We start from the raw sequence: 18,065 nt of genomic DNA, 5'->3' as shown, positions 1-18,065 counted from the left end.
CCAGCTCTCTCTGGACAGTGGTTCTCTAGTTGTAGTCTCACCTGGTGGAGAGCAGAGAGGGAGCGCTCCTGTCTCCTTCTCTTATAAGGGCAGTAATCCCATTACTAATTACATTCCAAAGGCCCCTTCTTCAAATATTGTCACATTGAGGAGTTGACCTCAATGTATGAATTGGAGGCGGGGGCAGGGACACAAACATTTAGTCCATAGCATGTGCCTTTGCCCATGAAGTTTCTTCCACCTGAGATTCCTCTTTTTCTTGAAATCCACAGTTGTCCATTTTCTATTTTCAATTCCATTTCACCTGCTTGAAAGAGGTCCTCCCATTTGACTATAACTGCTTCCTCTTCCAAGACCCCAAAGCATTTGGTTTGAATATGTTTTGTATCAGAATTACTTGCTTCCTGTTTTATACTTCTAACTATAGAAGAATTGTTTCTTAATTATCCCTGTAACCACTCCTAGTTCCAGCCCTGCACTTAGCATACGTCTTCCACATAAGATGCTAAATATTTATTAAGTTAAAGCTAAACAAATAGTCACTTTTGGATATTATATACTTATTTCAATAAGCAAAACACTTTTTCAACTGTTCTTTAGGAACTAAAGGCAGAACAGGTAGTGGTTTGTTTGTTCTGTTTATCTTCAATGGTGGAAAAATATTGTTCTTTGAGAATGAATTGATATCAGAAAACAGATAAAAATTCAAGGGAAACCAAGTCAGTTGCCGCTGTAGATAAATGTCAGTGTGAGCCTGATATTCACATCATTTCAAAATACTTGCTCTGAACATTTTAAAGCAGAGTTATATAAACCTATAGCACCCAAAGTCAGGGTTATTGAGGTATAATTTACATACAGTAAAATATACCCTTTTTAGGTGTCTAGTTCAAGTTCTGAGAAACCTATACAGCTGTATAGCTCCACAGTAGTCAAGGTACTGATTACACCCATCATCCTCAATGGTTTTCTGTGCCCCATTAGAGAATCCTCTATCTCCACTCCAAGTCCCTGACAATCACTGATCAGTTTTCCGGCATTGTAGTTTTGCTAGCTTTCTCTAGGGTAAATTATAATGTTATATGAATGGAACTACATAGCATGTCATGAGTGAGCCTGGATTCTTTTACTTAGCATAATGTTTTTGAGATCCACGGTGACTTTTAAAAAGAGGACATCACTCCTTTGGGCACGTTCTGGCACATACTGAAAAACTGCATCAGGGAACCCCATGTACATTTTGTACTGCTTTGTGACTGTATTCATTTCCTAAGGCTGCTGTAGCAAATTACCCCTGACTTGGAGGCTTAAGACAACAAAAATTTATTCTCTTACAGTTGTAGAATTCTAAAATCAAAATGTCAGCAGGGCTGTGATCCCTCTAGAGGCTCTAGGGAAAATTCCACTTGTCTTTTCATGGTTCCAGTGGCTATTAGCATTCCTGGCCTTGTGACCATACCACTTTGTCTCCATCTTCACATTTGCCCTTCTCTTTTCTGTGTGTATCTCCTATGTGTGCATTTTATAAAGGTGCTTGTCAATGAATTTAGGATAATCCAGGATGATCTAATCTCAAAATCCTTAATTATATCTACAAAGACACTTTTTCCAAATAAGATCACACTCATAGGTTCCAGGTGTTAGGATGTGAGCATATCTTTTTGGGAGGCACCATTCCATCCACTACAGTTTACTCCCTGGCCCCCCAAAATTCACATCTGTCCTGTGTGAAATACATTCACCCCATCCCAACACCCCCAAATATCTCAACCAATTATAGCATCAAGTCTAAGTTAAAAATTTCATCTAATTATCATCACTTCATAAAATTCTAAATCTTATGATCTGAATCAACCCAATCAGGTATGGGTGGGACTCTGGGTATTATTGATCCTGAAACAAAATGCCTCTCCATCCGTAGACCTAAGAGACTAGAACACAAGTTATTTGCTTCCAAAAGACAGTGGTGGGATAGGCATAGGACAGACAGTCACATTCCAAAAGGGAGAAAAGGGAAGGAATAAAAGTATAACCAGCCCGAACAAATTCAAAATCCAGCAGAGCAAATTCCATTCAGTGTCTGTGGCTCAAGGCAGCTCTGGGCCCACCGCAGCTCTGTACACCTCTGCCTACAGCTCTTGCCTCTGACTCTGAGCCTCTGGCCTCTGCACCCATGCTACTATCCTTAGAGTCACTTCTCCTTTTTCTTGAAGGGGAGCACATGCTTGCAACTTAGTAGCTCTATCAGCTCATTTCCTAAGTGTGGAATTTTGGAAATCCAAGAGCTCACTTTTATCCTATCCTGTCACCTTCAGTCCAAGCTGGCCATGCTTCTGCTCATACAATGGTTTCAAAAACCTTGTGGGTATGGACTTCCTAGGTGGTGCAGTGGTAAAGAATCCGCCTGCCAATGCAGGGGACATGGGTTCGAGCACTGCTCTGGGAAGATCCCACATGCCATGGAGCAACTAAACCCGTGTGCCACAACTATTGAGCCCATGTGCTGCAACTATTGAAGCCTACACACTTGGGGCCCGTGTTCCGCAACAAGAGAAGCCACTACAATGAGGAGCCTGCACACCACAACGAAGAGTAGCCCCTGCTCACAGCAACTAGAGAAAGCCTGTATGCAGCAATGAAGACCCAATTCAGCCAATAAATAAATAAAATAATTAAATAAATAAATTTATATAAAAAAAAATTTGTAAGGACTTCCCTGGTGGCACAGTGGTTAAGACTCAGAGCTCCAAATGCAGGGCGCCTGAGTTTGATCCCTGGTCTGGGAACTAGATCTCACATACATGCCACAACTAAAAGTTCATATGTCACAGCTAAGCAGCACACATGCTGCAACTAAGGAGCCTACCTGCTGCAATTAAAACCTGGTGCAAGGAAAGAAAGGAAGGAAGGAAGGATGGCGGGAGGAAAGGGAGGGAGGGAGGGAGGAAAAGAAAAAGAATAAATGAAAAAACAAAAAAGCCTTGTGGGTTTTTGTAGATGTGATTAACATGTACTATCAGTTGACTTTAAATAACGGAGGGTATCCTCCATAATCTAGGTGGGCCTTATCCAATCGGTTGCCTAAAGAGCAGAATTGAAGCTTCCCTGAGGAAGAAGAAATCCTGCCTGTGAAAGCAGCATCAGCCTCTGCTTAAGAGTCCTCAATCTGCCCTTCTTAACAGCCAGCCTTACGGAGTTAGGTCTATATTCCCGCCTCACCATCGCAGCAGCTGCCATCACTTACTCCCTCTTTGAGGCTCTCCTATAAGCCTCCACTTTCCTTTATGCCTCCCACCTAGTTTTATGGGTTTTACTACAATTCAGAATAAAAAACAAACAGAGGGTAAGAAATGTAACCAACATAGAGATTTTACAAACATTTCAGAGTGCTGTAAAATCTTCACAGTCACCGTCCTTGACTTACAGTTGTTAGCTCTTAAACAAGAAATAGGATTCTTCAGGGCTTTAATTTACTTGAGGAAGGGGCTCACTGAACACCCCTTTGATTAATCTTTTTTTTCTCTAAAGCTTTCTTACTCATTTTAAGGTTGACCAGAGGTAGTGAATTCCTGGCCAGCCCCTTTCTATGCTGAGGGATAGATGAGTACGTGACTCTCTCTCATGTCTTTGGCTGACAGGCAAAATTACATGGATTTTAAATTATAGCAACCTTAATGTTGCTAATAAGTAACATTTTTCTAGTCTGATAATATGAATATTTTTTAAAAATCAATATTCAAAGCATGACTTTATAATACCCAAGCTCATCATCATTGATTAGATTTCTAACAGTTCATTTATTTAGAATGACTGAAAAGTACTTTCCAAAATGAATGCTGTTGGTATCATGAATGTCAAGGCAGTAGGATGATTAAAATGACCTTAGATAGAATGGTCAAAATCTGCTTTATTTCCTATTTCTATATCAAGAAAGATAATTTTATTGCAAAGAAATGGATACCAGGAAGACTTTGTTAAACAGAAATGCAGCAGTGTTCTACCTTTTGGTGATATCTACACAATACGAGACTCAAAGATTTTACAGATAAATTTAGTATCATAGTACTGCAGACAATAGGAATTAACACGTTCAGATTTTGTCTTTCTCCATTCAAGCTCGATAAGCAAAAGAGTGCACAATAAGCTGGTGAATCCTGAGATTCTGTAATATAGACAAATTGGTTAAGTCATCCAAAGGTGAATATTTTTGATCCAACTTTTCTGTTTTAACTGTGAAAAGGAGATACTGTGTCCAGGATGATTTTCCAAGAGCCGATGGTATCAGCTATGTGGTCACAGACGTGGTGTACTGTGCTATGGAAGGAAAGGAGATGCTTCATGATGGGGAAAAAATGCCATTTTCTATTTTTAAGTCTCATGACTGCCTCTAGGTCCCTTGCTTCATTTCCTTCTAACAGCTGTCTTTAAAATTGGAGACAATATGTTTCCAAGAGAAAAGAAAGGTCAAGACTTTCAAATGTTCCTCTGGGAACTGTATGCCACAGAGTTCCCTCATGCAGACCATTTACTCTTTAGCTTTAAAACCATACACAGTATATCATCCAGGACCATGAAACTTGATATGTCACCAGATTTTGCTGCTGTGACTTACGATCATGATGATGATGACCATTTCTCAGTTTTCAAAAACGTCTGAGCAGATGCTTATGCCTTATGAATATTTAAGGATGGATCTCTGTGCACAGAATTCTTTGTTATAATAAAATAAAAATCAATTTATTTACTTATTCATCAGATATGTATCCCTTACCAGATTTCTGACTTTGGGTAAATCATATAAAGTCTATGGGTCTCAGTTTTTTCATTTTAAAAATGGAGATAATAAAAAAACCTATGAGTTAAAGGATTGTTTGGAATTAACTCACTTAGCGGAGTGCCTGGCTCACTGTCAGTACTATTAGCTTGTGTCACTGTCATACTGTGGTTGATAATATTATTACAGCTCCATGTCTCCCAGGTGCAGGGCATGGAAGGAATAGATCAGCCATGGTCTATTCTCTTGAGAAATCCCTTATCTAATGGGTGAAAAGCTATATAAAGATTTAATTGCACTTCACTGTTATACCTGCAGAAATTGAGGTCTGTGTATAGAGCGTTATGGCAACCCAGAGGGGACAACGTTACCATTTCCTGGGATTAGCAGGAGAGGCTTAGAGGGGGAGCCAGTTTTTAAGCGGAGCCTTGAAGGATGGGAGGGAATCTTATAAATCACATCAGGAAGCTGAAGAGATTTTTGTAAGCAAGGAAAAAAACATCTGAGAGATATGAATGAAAATGGCTTAAATATAGAATAGCTGGTAATTCAGGAAGGATGCAACATAGAGAACATGTGAGGGGTGGTTGGGAAATAAGGTACTGTTTGTTTGTTGTTTATCTATTTCATCAGGGCCAGGACTTAACTTCTTTTATTTTCTTCTGTATCTCCAGCAACTACCAAAGTACTAAAACGTGGGATAAACACATATTGGTTGAACAAACTAATTATCTATTAATTACTCGATTTACTTGCCACTAACATCCTTTTTAACCATTTCCTATGTGACTTTATGCCACTCTGTTAGTAACTTTGAAAACTTTCTGTGTAGGTATCATATCTCTCTTACATATTAGAAGCTCTTTATGAAACACAATCAGTATTATGGCTGCTGGCACATAGTAGGTATGCATAAAAGTGTGCTGAATTTAAATACTGAAGTGTAAAATACTCCTATTTCATCACAGGCCATGGATACAATAGATGCTGGAAATTGGGTGGGCGGCCAGCTAGCCCTTCCTCACAGTATGCATCTAGAGGCTGTTTGCTCTTACCTGCTTTCAGAGAAATAAAAGTTGCACTGCACATGCAGGTGTCTATACCACATATGGCCACAGTACAGCATACTGGTATCTTTAGGTAGTAGTTGCCAGATACTGTGTCATTGCCTACATAAAATGAGTAACTCAAATATTTTTTCAAGCAATTTTGATAGACCCAAACACATTTTGAATGCACATTTTGATAGACCCAACATTTTTGTGGGCAAATCTTTTTATATAAAGAAAACATGACTCTAGTGGGACCTGGTGGAGAGATTTAAGGAGGTCAAAACTAACAATGCAGCAGATGGCCATCAACTCCCTTTACAGAGAGCTATCTCTGGAATTTTTCACACATCGTCCTCCCTTCTCCTCCCTCGAGTTGTGACACGGTGGTTATAAAAATGTGTGATCTTTGCCCTCTGGAATTTACAACCAGCAACAGAAGAGATTTTAATACAAAAATTTCAGCATAAAGCAGAATGTGATGGGAAGCAGTCAGCTCCATTCATAAGCAACCATGAGCCTAAACCTTAGCTGTTAACAGGCTCAACTGTTCTCATTCTCTTAATGGTTAGATTAGCTCCAGGAGGGCTAGGACCCTATCAGGCCTACACACTGTTGTATCTCAGCCCCTAGTCCAGTGCCTAGCACACAATGGTTATGCAACACATATTTGTGGGATGAAGGCTTGGATCCTTCCCTACCTAGTGAAAGAGTTTTGTTGTCTTACTAACACATCATGATGCTTCTGAGGCTCCTTATAAACATATTCTTTGTACAAAGGCTAGTTTAGTCAGTATTCATCAACCTCTTATAGTGTGTGTGTGTGTGTGTGTGTGTGTGATTGTGTGTGTGTGTATCCCCTCCAGAGGAGATGCATGACAGAGAGGGGGATGTGGTAGAAACAGTGCTAGATTTATAAGCAGTTCAAGTTCCTTTTCCAGCATTCCTAAGTGTGTCACCTGCTAACTCTCTTAACTCTGAGACCCACCTATCAAGTAGGAATAGTTCCTCTCCAGCTATCCTCCCAAAACTGCTGGAAATGCAATTGTTTATACATTATCAGATAATGTAATAAATGTTAATAACTGTTATTCCAAATCTAGAGTCAGGATGGGTGAAATGGCTGTACTCCTGAGCTCTTGGGTGAGCTGTCTTGACTGCTGAGGGTTCCACTGACCTGCCGATGAGAGCTACCAAAGTGCTTATGAAGGAGGATGCCCCTTGCGGCAGGGTCAGTCCCTATAGGAGGCAGATAACATCACCATGATGGGCACCCTGGCTTTGTACAAGAATGACATGTCACATATGCAGTATAATGAATTCTCAGACTTGCTTTTATATTTTTATTTTTAAAATCTCTGATATTTCTCACATATGTCGCTTAGCAAGAAGGCCTCAGAGACTGACTTTCAGCTCTTCTCTGCTTGGGAATACTTGTAAATATACACCAGGCTCTGAGATAAATGCAGGCGATGCCAATCTATGTTACTGCCTTACATCCTGGCTGTGAGTGGTGTCGACAGCTTCGCAAGGGATATAAACGTAGATGTGACAAGAAAGCCGGAAGCAGACTTTCATATCAATCCATCCTTAGACTTAAAGTTAAAATGCAAACACCCATCAGAAGGTCAGTATCTAAGCATTATCAATCACATATGTATGCATGCATACACCTGCTCCCCTCCTGATGTGGAATGACTGTAGTGAAGGACATAAGATGCACTGAGTGCTGCAAAGGGAGGAAAGGTAAGTGGAGCAAGGGAGACCCTAGAGGGGGAAAGGGGCACAGAAAGACTATCCTGGGGACAATAAGAGATAAAGTCTGCTACAAAGATGAAATTATGTTATAGGTTTTGATGTTTTGATCAAAATGAGCTTATTTACAAAAGAGAAACAGACTCACAGATTTCGAAAACAAACTCACGGTTACCAAAGGGGAGAAGTTAGGGGGGAGGGATAAATTAGGAACTTGGGATTAAACACATACACTACTATACATAAAACAAATAACCTACAAGGACCTACTGTATAGCACAGGGAACTCTATTCAGTACTCTGTAATAACCTATATGAGAAAAGATCTGAAAAAGATAGAATATGTGTATATGTATAACTGATTCATTTTGCTGTACACCTGAAACTAATACCTTGTAAATCAACTATACTCTAATAAAATTTTTTAAAAGATGAAATTATGTTAATTCCAATTATGCTGACTATATATTAATTTACGATCAATTACAAATTTAGTTTAAACATTTTAGGGAAAACTTACATGTTCAAGACATCTTGTTCTATTTCTAAAAATAGAGGAGAAATTTAAGTGGTATCACATACTTGAACAGCTAATTTCTTTCAACACAGTTTCTTGGTTGGTCAAAATTCCTTCCTATTCATGCAGTGGGGATTCTGGGTTGATTTCTTCTTAAGTTACTCTCCCATTTTTGTGAAGAGTACATTGGTAGAAATAACAGTGGTTGTCTAGATGACCAAAACTTCAGTGCTCTTCCAGGTACCTTTGGTAGAGTCTTCATGTTGGATCATGTGGGTTTTGACCAGGCATCCTGAGTGTATAAGAGAATTATATAATTGCCCCCAAGTGTTTCCTTCTCATTAAGGAGAGGAAACAGAGCTGACTCTTAAGGATATACCTTTTATTCAACATTCCCCTGGTGCTGCTCAAAAGATATTCAATTTTGACAAGTTGAGGTTTTGTGGGACTTACAAGGCTCTTTGGAAATGTTTCAGGAATACACTATGAAAAGCATTTTATCCATCAGTTGACTGTATGAAAACAGAAAGCTGGAATTCTGAAAATTTAGCACTTTGGGGAATGACAGAGGGCTAAAATGTTTTTGGGAGGTGCGTTTAGAATTATGATGGTGAAAATTAGGATACTATAGGAAACACATCAGCTAGGGTTCTTGGGTGAAAACAACAGAACCCTATCATACTGGTTTACACAGTAAAAGAATGTATTAAAGGATATTAGACAGCTCACGAACTCTCTAGGAGTTCTGAGAATGGGCCTTAGAAGCTATGGAGCTAAGAACAATACCCAAACCATACATTGAGATTAATCCAGCAGAGACACTGCTACTATTGTTACTCAGCATAGATATACAACTTGCCTCACTGCTGCTTGGCACTTGATTCTAGAACTTCCATCACTGCTTCTCTGCAAACCAGATGTCTCTATGGTTATCCTTTCCAGACAATGAATTCCCTTTGGTACTTTTGTCCTCATGTTGACTTCTTTCTATATAGAAATCTCATGTAATATAACTGTTTTTTATACTAGCTTCAAGAAAGGCTAGGAAAGAGTTTCTGACTTCTACCCTAGGGACATGGGACAGAACAAGGAAAATACTCAAATAATAGAAAGAGGATTAAAAAGATATGGGTCATAGCCATGACAAAATTTCATAACAAATAAAGTGTTTTTACTTGCTCTTTCCCCTCAGTTAATGCAGGATTTCAGCCCCCAGCAAAGACACCTTTAAGATTTTGTGGGACTTCTGGATGAGTCTCATCCATGCTCATAAAAATATCTACACAATTACCAAATGGGGGCAAATTTGGACAAAATATCTCTCAACATTTCTGGTGCTATATTCTATTAAAAGAGTGCCAACATAGTCTTGATTACTACCCAAAATCTCATATAACTTTTAGGAAAACATACCTTTCAGTCTTTAATTGAAGCCAGGTCTGTGCCTTCATCACTGGCCTCAGATATAAATCCAATGGGCACTGAACCCTGTGCAAAATCTAAGTACTGTACAATCACTGCATTTATAATGGTACTATCCCTGTACCCATTGTCACTGAATTTTACTGCTGGATCAATCTGCACTAACATGCTTTTTCAGCTTTAAATCTGAAAATCTTTATTTCACTTCATTTTCTAAAAGACTTTTTCTAAGTATAGAACTCTAGATTGATAGTTTATTTCTTTCAATAATTTAAAGATGTCACCCCTTTTTCTTCTGACTTGCAATGTTTCTGATGAGAAGTCTGCTCTCATTCTTACATTTGCTCCTCTGTACATGTGTCTTATTTTCTTTGGGAGTCCTTAAGATTTTCTCTTATCATTAGTTTTTAGTAACTTGGATATGATATACCATGATGTTATTTTATTTATATTTACCTTTTTGGGGGCTTTGAACTTTTTACAAAAAATCAAGAGGAAATAAAGACATTTTCAGACACATAAAATCTGAGAGAGTTTATTGCAAACTAGGCCTGCACTAAGGTGTATGATTACAAATATTAATAAATAGCTTGCCAGGAAGAGAAGATGTATTGTGTTTTCTGATTTTCATGATGTAAATAATCCTACTATGGCCAATTTCGAGCTATCAACCAGTCATCTCTGAATACAGAGTGGGGAAGACATGCACATAATTGGCTCTTGCAAGCATATGTGAGTCAGCTTCAGCACCCCACTGCCTATACTGTAAGAAATATTGCAAGAAGTCCTTCATGTAGAATAAAAATGATATCAGATGGGAATCTGAATCTACATAAATGAATAAAAAGCACTAGAAGTGTAAACTATTCATGGATAAAAAGAAAATACTTTTTTCTAATTAAATATTTTGCTTTAAGAGATAACTGAAAGGATGGGAATCAAGATGGCGGAGTAGGAGGACGTGTGTTCACTCCCTCTTGCAAGAGCACCGGAATTACAACTAACTGCTGAACAATCATTGACAGAAAGACACTGGAACTCACCAAAAAAAAACCACCCCACATCCAGAGACAAAGGAAAAGCTGCAATGAGATGGTAGGAGGGGTGCAATCACATTAAAATCAAATCCCATAAATGCTGGGTGGGTGACTCACAAACTGGAGAACAGTTATACTGCAGAAATCCTGAGGGTTCTGAGCCCCATGTCAGGCTTCCTAACCTGGGGGTCCAGCAACGGGAGGAGGAATCCCCAGAGAATCAGACTTTGAAATTCAGTGGGATTTGATTGCAGGACCTCCACAGGACTGGGGGAAACAGAGACTCCACTCTTGGAGGGCACACAAAAAAGTGTGCTCACCAGGACCCAGGGGTAAGGAGCAGTGACCCCATAGCAGACTGAACCAGACCTACCTGCTTGTGTTGGAGGGTTGCCTGCAGAGGTGGGGGGCAGCTGTGGCTCACCAAGGAGACAGGGGCACTGGCAGCAGGGGTTCTGAGAAGTGCTCATTGGCATGAGCCCTTCCAGAGTCCACCATTAGCTCCACCAAAGAGCCTGTAAGCTCCAGTGCTGGGTCGCCTCAGGCCAAATGACCAGCAGGGTGGGAACACAGTCCCACCCATTGGCAGACATGCAGATTAAAATGTCACTGAGCTCCACCCACCAAATCAGATTAAAGTTTTAATGAGCTCCATCCACCCAGCCCTACACACCATCAGTCCCTCCCATCAGGAAGCACCCATGAGCCTCCTAGATAGCTTCCTCCACAAGAGGGCAGACAGCAGAATCAAGCAGTATCAGCAGTATTTCATCCTGTGGAACTGAAAATCACGGCCACAGAAAGACACAGAAAATGAAAAGGCAAAAGACTTTGTACCAGATGAAGGGACAAGATAAAACACCAGAAAAACAACTAAATGAAGAGAAGACAGGCACTCTTCAGAAAAAAGAATTCAGAATAATGATGGTGAAGATGATCCAGGATTTTGAAAAAAGATTGGATGCAAAGACCGAAAAGTTGCAAGAAAAGTTTACCAAAGACCTAGAAGAATTAAAGAACAAACAAACAGAGATATGCAACACAATAACTGAAAAGAAAAATACACTAGAAGGAACCAATAGTGGATTAAATGAGGCAAAAGGATGAATAAGTGAGCTGGAAGACAGAATGGTGAAAATCACTGATGCGGAAAAGAATAAAGAAAAAGGAATGAAAAGAACTGAAGACAGCCTAAGAGACCTCTGGGACAACGTTAAATGCACCAACATTCGCATTATAGGGATCCCAGAAGGAGAAGAGAGAGAGAAAGGACCTGAGAAAATACTGGAAGAGATTATAGTTGAAAACTTCCCTAACATGGGAAAGGAAATAGCTACCCACGTCCAGGAAGTGCAGATAGTCCCAGGCAGGATAAACCCAAGGAGAAACACACCAACACATATAGTAGTCAAATTGACAAAAATTAAAGATAGAGAAAATTATTAAAAGCAACAAGGGAAAAACGACAAATGATATACAAGGGAACTCCCATCAGGTTAACAGCTGATTTCTCAGCAGAAACTCTGCAAGCCAGAAGGGAGTGGCATGATATATTTAAAGTGATGAAAGGGAACAACCTACAACCAAGGATACTCTACCCGGCAAGGATCTCATTCAGATTCGAGGGAGAAATCAAAAGTTTTACAGACAAGCAACAGCTAAGAGAATTAAGCACCACCAAACCAGCCTTACAACAAATGCTAAAGGAACTTCTCTAAGCGGGAAACAGAAGAGAAGAAAAGGACCTACAAAAATAAAAACAAAACAATTAAGAAAATGGAAATAGGAACATACATATCGATAATGACCTTGAATGTAAAAGGATTAAATGCACCAACCAAAAGACACAGACTGGTGGAATGGATACAAAAACAAGACCCATATATATGCTGTCTCCAAGAGACCCACTTCAGACCTAGGGACACATACAGATGGAAAGTGAGGGGATGGAAAAAGATATTCCATGCAAATGGAAATAAAAAGAAAGCTGGAGTAGCGATAGCCATATCAGATAAAATAGACTTTAAAATAAAACATGTTACAAGAGACAAGAAAGGACACTACATAAAGATTGAGGGATCAATCCAAGAAGAAGAGATAACAATCATAAATATATATGCACCCAATATAGGAGCACCTCAATACCTAAGGCAAATGCTAACAACTATGAAAGAGGAAATCGACAGTAACACAGTCATAGTGGGGGACTTTAACACCCCACTTACACCAATGGACAGATCGTCCAGACAGAAAATTAATAAGGAAACACAAGCTTTAAATGACACAATAATTATCAGCTGGATTTAATAGATATCTATAGGACATTACATCCAAAAACAGCAGATTACACATTCTTCTCAAGTGCACAGGGAACATTCTCCAGGATAGATCACATTTTGGGTCATAAATCAAGCCTTGGTAAATTCAAGAAAATTGAAATCATATCAAGCATCTTTTCTGACCACAACACTATGAGATTAGAAATCAATTACAGGAAAAGAACTGTAAAAAACACAAGCACATGGAGGCTAAACAATACATTACTAAATAACCAGCAGATCACTGAAGAAATCAAAGAGGAAATCAAAAAATACCTAGAGACAAATGACAATGAAAACACAATGATCCAAAGCCTATGGGATGCAGCAAAGGCAGTTCTAAGAGGGAAGTTTATAGCGATACAATTCTACCTCAAGAAACAAGAAACATCCCAAATAAACAATCTAACCTTACACCTAAAGAAACTAGAGAAAGAAGAGCAAACAACACCCAAAGTGAGTAGATGGAGAGAAATCATACAGATCAGAGCAGAAATAAGTGAAATAGAGACAAAGAAAACAACAGCAAAAATCAATAAAAGTAAAACCTGTTTCTTTGAGAAGATCAATAAAATCGATAAACCTCTAGCAAGACTCATGAAGAAAAAGAGGGAGAGGACTCAAATCAATAAAATTAGAAATGAAACAGAAGAAGTTACAACAGACACCGCAGAAATAAAAAGCACCATAAGAGATTACTACAAGCAACTATATGCGAATAAAATGGACAACCTGGATGAAATGGACAGATTCTTAGAAAGGTATAACCTTCCAAGACTGAATCAGGAAGACACAGAAAATATGAACAGACCAATCACAAGTAATGAAATTGAAATGGTGATTAAAAATCTCCCAACAAACAAAAGTCCAGGACCAGATGGATTCACAGGTGAATTTTATCAAACATTTAGAGAAGAGCTAACACCCATCCTTCTCAAACTCTGCCAAAAAATTGCAGAGGAAGGAACACTCTCAAACTCATTTTATGAGGCCACCATCACCCTGATACCAAAACCAGACAAAGATACTACAAAAAAAGAAAATTACAGACCAATATCACTGATGAATTTAGATGCAAAAATCCTCAACAAAATACTAGCTATACTAGCCAACAGAATCCAACAACACATTAAAAGGATAATACACCATGATCAAGAGGGGTTTATCCCTGGAATGCAAGGATTCTTCAATATACGCAAATCAATCAATGTGATACACCATATTAACAAATTGAAGGATAAAAACCAATAGATGCAGAAAAATCTTTTGACAAAATTCAACACCCATTTATGATAAAAACTCTCCAGAAGGTGGGCATAGAGGGAACCTACCTCAACATAATAAAGGCCATATATGACAAACCACAGCCAACATCATTCTCAATGGTGAGAAACTGGAAGCATTCCCTCTAAGATCAGGAACAAGACAAGGATGTCCACTCTCGCCACTCCTATTCAACATAGTTTTGGAAGTACCTGCCACAGCAATCAGAGAAGAAAAAGAAATAAAAGGAATCCAAATTGGAAAAGAAGAAGTAAAACTGTCACTGTTTGCAGATAACATGATACTATACATAGAAAATCCTAAAGATGCCACCAGAAAACAACTCGAGCTAATCAATGAATTTGGTAAAGTTGCAGGATACAAAATTAACACACAGAAATCTCTTGTATTTCTATACACTAACAATGAAAGATCAGAAAGAGAAATTAAGGAAACAATCCCATTCACCATTGCAACAAAAAGAATAAAATACCTAGGAATAAACCTAACCAAGGAGATAAAAGACCTGTACTCAGAAAACTATAAGACACTAATGAAAGAAATCAAAGACACAACCAGATGGAGGGACATACCATGTTCTTGGGTTGGAAGAATCAACATTGTGAAAATGACTATATTACTGAAAGCAGTTTACAGATTCAATTCAATCCAGATCAAATTACCAATGACATTTTTCACAGAACTAGGACAGGAAATTTTACAATTTGTATGGAAATGCAGAAGACCCCGAATAGCCAAAGCAATCTTGAGAAGGAAAGATGGAGTTGGTGGAATCAGGCTTCCTGACTTCAGGCTATACTACAAGGCTACAGTGATCAAGACAGTATGGTACTGGCACACACAAAAATATAGATCAATGGAACAAGAGAGAAAGCCCAGAGATAAACTACGGTCAACTAATCTATGACAAAGGAGGCAAGGATATACAATGGAGAAAAGGCAGCCTCTTCAATAAGTGGTGCTGGGAAAACTGGACAGCTACATGTAAAAGAATGAAATTAGAACACTCCCTAACACCATACACAAAAATAAACTCAAAATGGATAAAAGACCTAAATGTAAGGCCAGACACTATAAAACTCCTAGACGAAAATTTAGGAAGAACACTCTTCGACATAAATAACAGCAAGATCTTTTTTGATCCACCTCCTAGAGTAATGGAAATAAAAACAAAAATAAATAAGTGGGACCTAATGAAACTTCAAAGCTTCTGCACAGCAAAGGAAACTATAAGCAAGACGAAAAGACAACCCTCAGAATGGGAAAAAATATTTGCAAACAAATCAACAGACAAAGGATTCATCTCCAAAATATATAAACCGTTCATCCAGCTCAATATCAAAAAAAGAGACAACCCAATCAAAAAATGGGCAGAAGACCTAAATAGGCATTTCTCCAAAGAAGACATATGGATGGCCAAGAGGCACATGAAAAACTGCTCAACATCACTAATTATTAGTGAAATGCAAATCAAAATCACAATGAGGTATCACCTCACACCGGTTAGAATGGGCATCATCAGAAAATCCACAAACAGTAAATGCTGGAGAGGCTGTGGAGAAAAAGGAACGCTCCTGCACTGCTGGTGGGAATGTAAATTGATACAGGAGAACACTATGGAGGTTCCTTGCAAAACTAAAAACAGAACTACCATATGACCCAGCAATCCCACTGCTGGGCTTATACCCAGAGAACACCATAATTCAAAAAGACACATGCACTCCAATGTTCGTTGCAGCACTATTTACAATAGCCAGGACATGGAAGCAACCTAACTGTCCATCAACAGATGAATGGATAAAGAAGATGTGTTACATATATACAATGGAATATTACTCAGCTGTAAAAAGCAATGAAACTGGGACATTTGTAGGGACATGGATGGACCTAGAGACTGTCATACAGAGTGAAGTGAGTCAGAAAAACAAATATTGTATATTAACACATATATGTGGACTATAGAAAAATGGTACAAATCAACCTGTTTGCAAGGCAGAAATAGAGACACAGATGTAGAGGACAAACATATGGACACCAAGTGGGGAAAGCAGGGAGGGTTGGGGGGGGATGAATTGGGAGATTGGGATACCAAATTGTACACTCTAAATATATGCAGTTTATTGTAAAAAATAAAAAAATAAAAAGTTAAAAAAAAAGAGATAACTGATGTCTAAAGCAAAATAATAACAATGTCTATTATAAGCCGTAGAGTAAGCACTAAAAAGCAATAACAAAAATAACAGAGACACAGCTAATAAAATAACAATGGAGAAAAATAGAATTACACATAAATTACTTCACTAATCTCCTTGTTCCTCCAAAAAGGCAGGAAGAGAGGAAAAAACAGGTAGCACACAATAGGTAGCCCAACCATACTGATTATTACATAAAATATAAATAGTCTAGCCATGCCAATTATAAGGTAGAGGTTGTCAGATTGCGTTTAAAAGAAGACCCAAATATATGATGTTTTAAAGAAACCCGGTTGTACATATGTAACCCTCTCATAACAGGTCAAATGAGATACTTGTATAAATCCCACTGAGGGAAGCCACTGATAATTTGTGCATATAAAATCTTAACATTTGAAGAAATTTCATATTTATGTTTTTAAATTTACAGACAGTTAGTCAATTCATACCGCCTGTAAGGAGTTCAGCTAGGCCCTGAAATGAAGAGATACAAAGGATCATAGCATGTTATCTCTATAAATTTCACAACAGAGTAATGATATTCTAAGCAGAATGAACTAAATTTAGAGTATTCTGAATTTGGAATCAGAATATCTGGGGAGGGAGTCCCAGTTCTATATATTATTAGCTTTGTGGGTTTTGCTAAAGCCCACATCTCTGGTGCTCAATTTCTTTTTTTCTAAAGCAGTGGGTTCTCTAGGGAGATGGGGAGTCATTTATCAGAATTTTAAAGTATTTTTGAGACCGCATCACCACCCTCTCAGACTCCAATATACACTCAGGCTAAGGTGGAAGATTCTATATAACTTGAGTACATATTATACTTTGAAAAAGCTCCCCCGTCTCCCCACCCTCAACTCCACAGCCTGCCCGTCAGTTGAAGATCACTGAACTAGATCACTTCTATGCCCTCTTCCATCTATGATGTTTTATGACTCTCTATTTTATGCAGAATTAATATTTGGGTGTTCTTCAAATTACCTCAAATTTGCAACCGCCTCTTTGGCCAGCACTGATAATCCCTAGGTTTGGTTCCTTGGCAACTTGCCATTTCCTTTCACTTGATGGATTAGAAATGGCACTCTCTGTTGATTAACCTACAAATATTTTATTTCAGACTGAATGCACAGATCCAATAAAGAATACACTGTAGTTGTACATATTTAGTTGTCTATGCAATTCAGTTCATCATAAGAGAACTGCTTAAGGGATGTTCAGTGCTGCCTTGGTCTAGGGTGGCTGGCATAGATTTGTTGAAAAATCAATGAGGTCTGTGCTTTGGAAAAGAGAGCACTAAATTAGTTTTACTGGTTCACAAAACTGGAAAGTAGGTCATTGTCCGACATTCCAGTAATTGCTGCTGGCTCTGCGGCAGGCTCAGTGGCAGATACTGAGGGGCAGGACAGCCACCCAGAGCCCTGAGGTCAGAGGGAATCAGGCTTTGTGATGCCTAGAGGCTCTGGCCAAGCACAGTCTTTGAAAGGGAAAGGAAGATCGCCCCGCTCAGCCCTCATCCAGGGCTACAGGAAATAATTTTCTGCCACAGCATATGGTTTGTTTTAGTTTTAATATGTCAGAGATGTTTCCTTTAATTATTTTCCCATTACGTTTTGCTTTTTTAAAAAAGACTTTTACTCATCCCCCCCTTTGAGAGTGCTTGAGGATTCTGTGTTATTTCATTTCTAACATGTTGCATTTCAAAAGACTTTGAGAATTA

General features: G+C 38.7%; 1 protein-coding gene across 2 annotated transcripts in view; it reads right to left on the bottom strand.

Annotated features, from left to right (window-relative positions):
- Positions 1 to 11,066, bottom strand: part of CTTNBP2 (cortactin binding protein 2) — a 203,059-nt gene extending 191,993 nt beyond the window's left edge. Inside the window, exon 1 of one of the 2 annotated variants that reach the window (XM_057731496.1) lies at positions 10,928 to 11,066. The gene's annotated coding sequence lies outside the window, so the exon portion shown is untranslated. Of the gene's footprint in view, positions 1 to 8,160; positions 8,237 to 10,927 lie in introns of those variants that run through there. The other variant, XM_057731497.1, reaches the window with a different exon arrangement.
- Positions 11,067 to 18,065: the final 6,999 nt, after the last annotated feature.

This window comes from Hippopotamus amphibius, chromosome 4 (genome assembly GCF_030028045.1).
Source record: "Hippopotamus amphibius kiboko isolate mHipAmp2 chromosome 4, mHipAmp2.hap2, whole genome shotgun sequence".
NCBI lineage: Eukaryota > Metazoa > Chordata > Mammalia > Artiodactyla > Hippopotamidae > Hippopotamus > Hippopotamus amphibius.
Note: the sequence above shows the minus strand (reverse complement) of the source record. Positions and strands in the feature narration are given on the sequence as shown.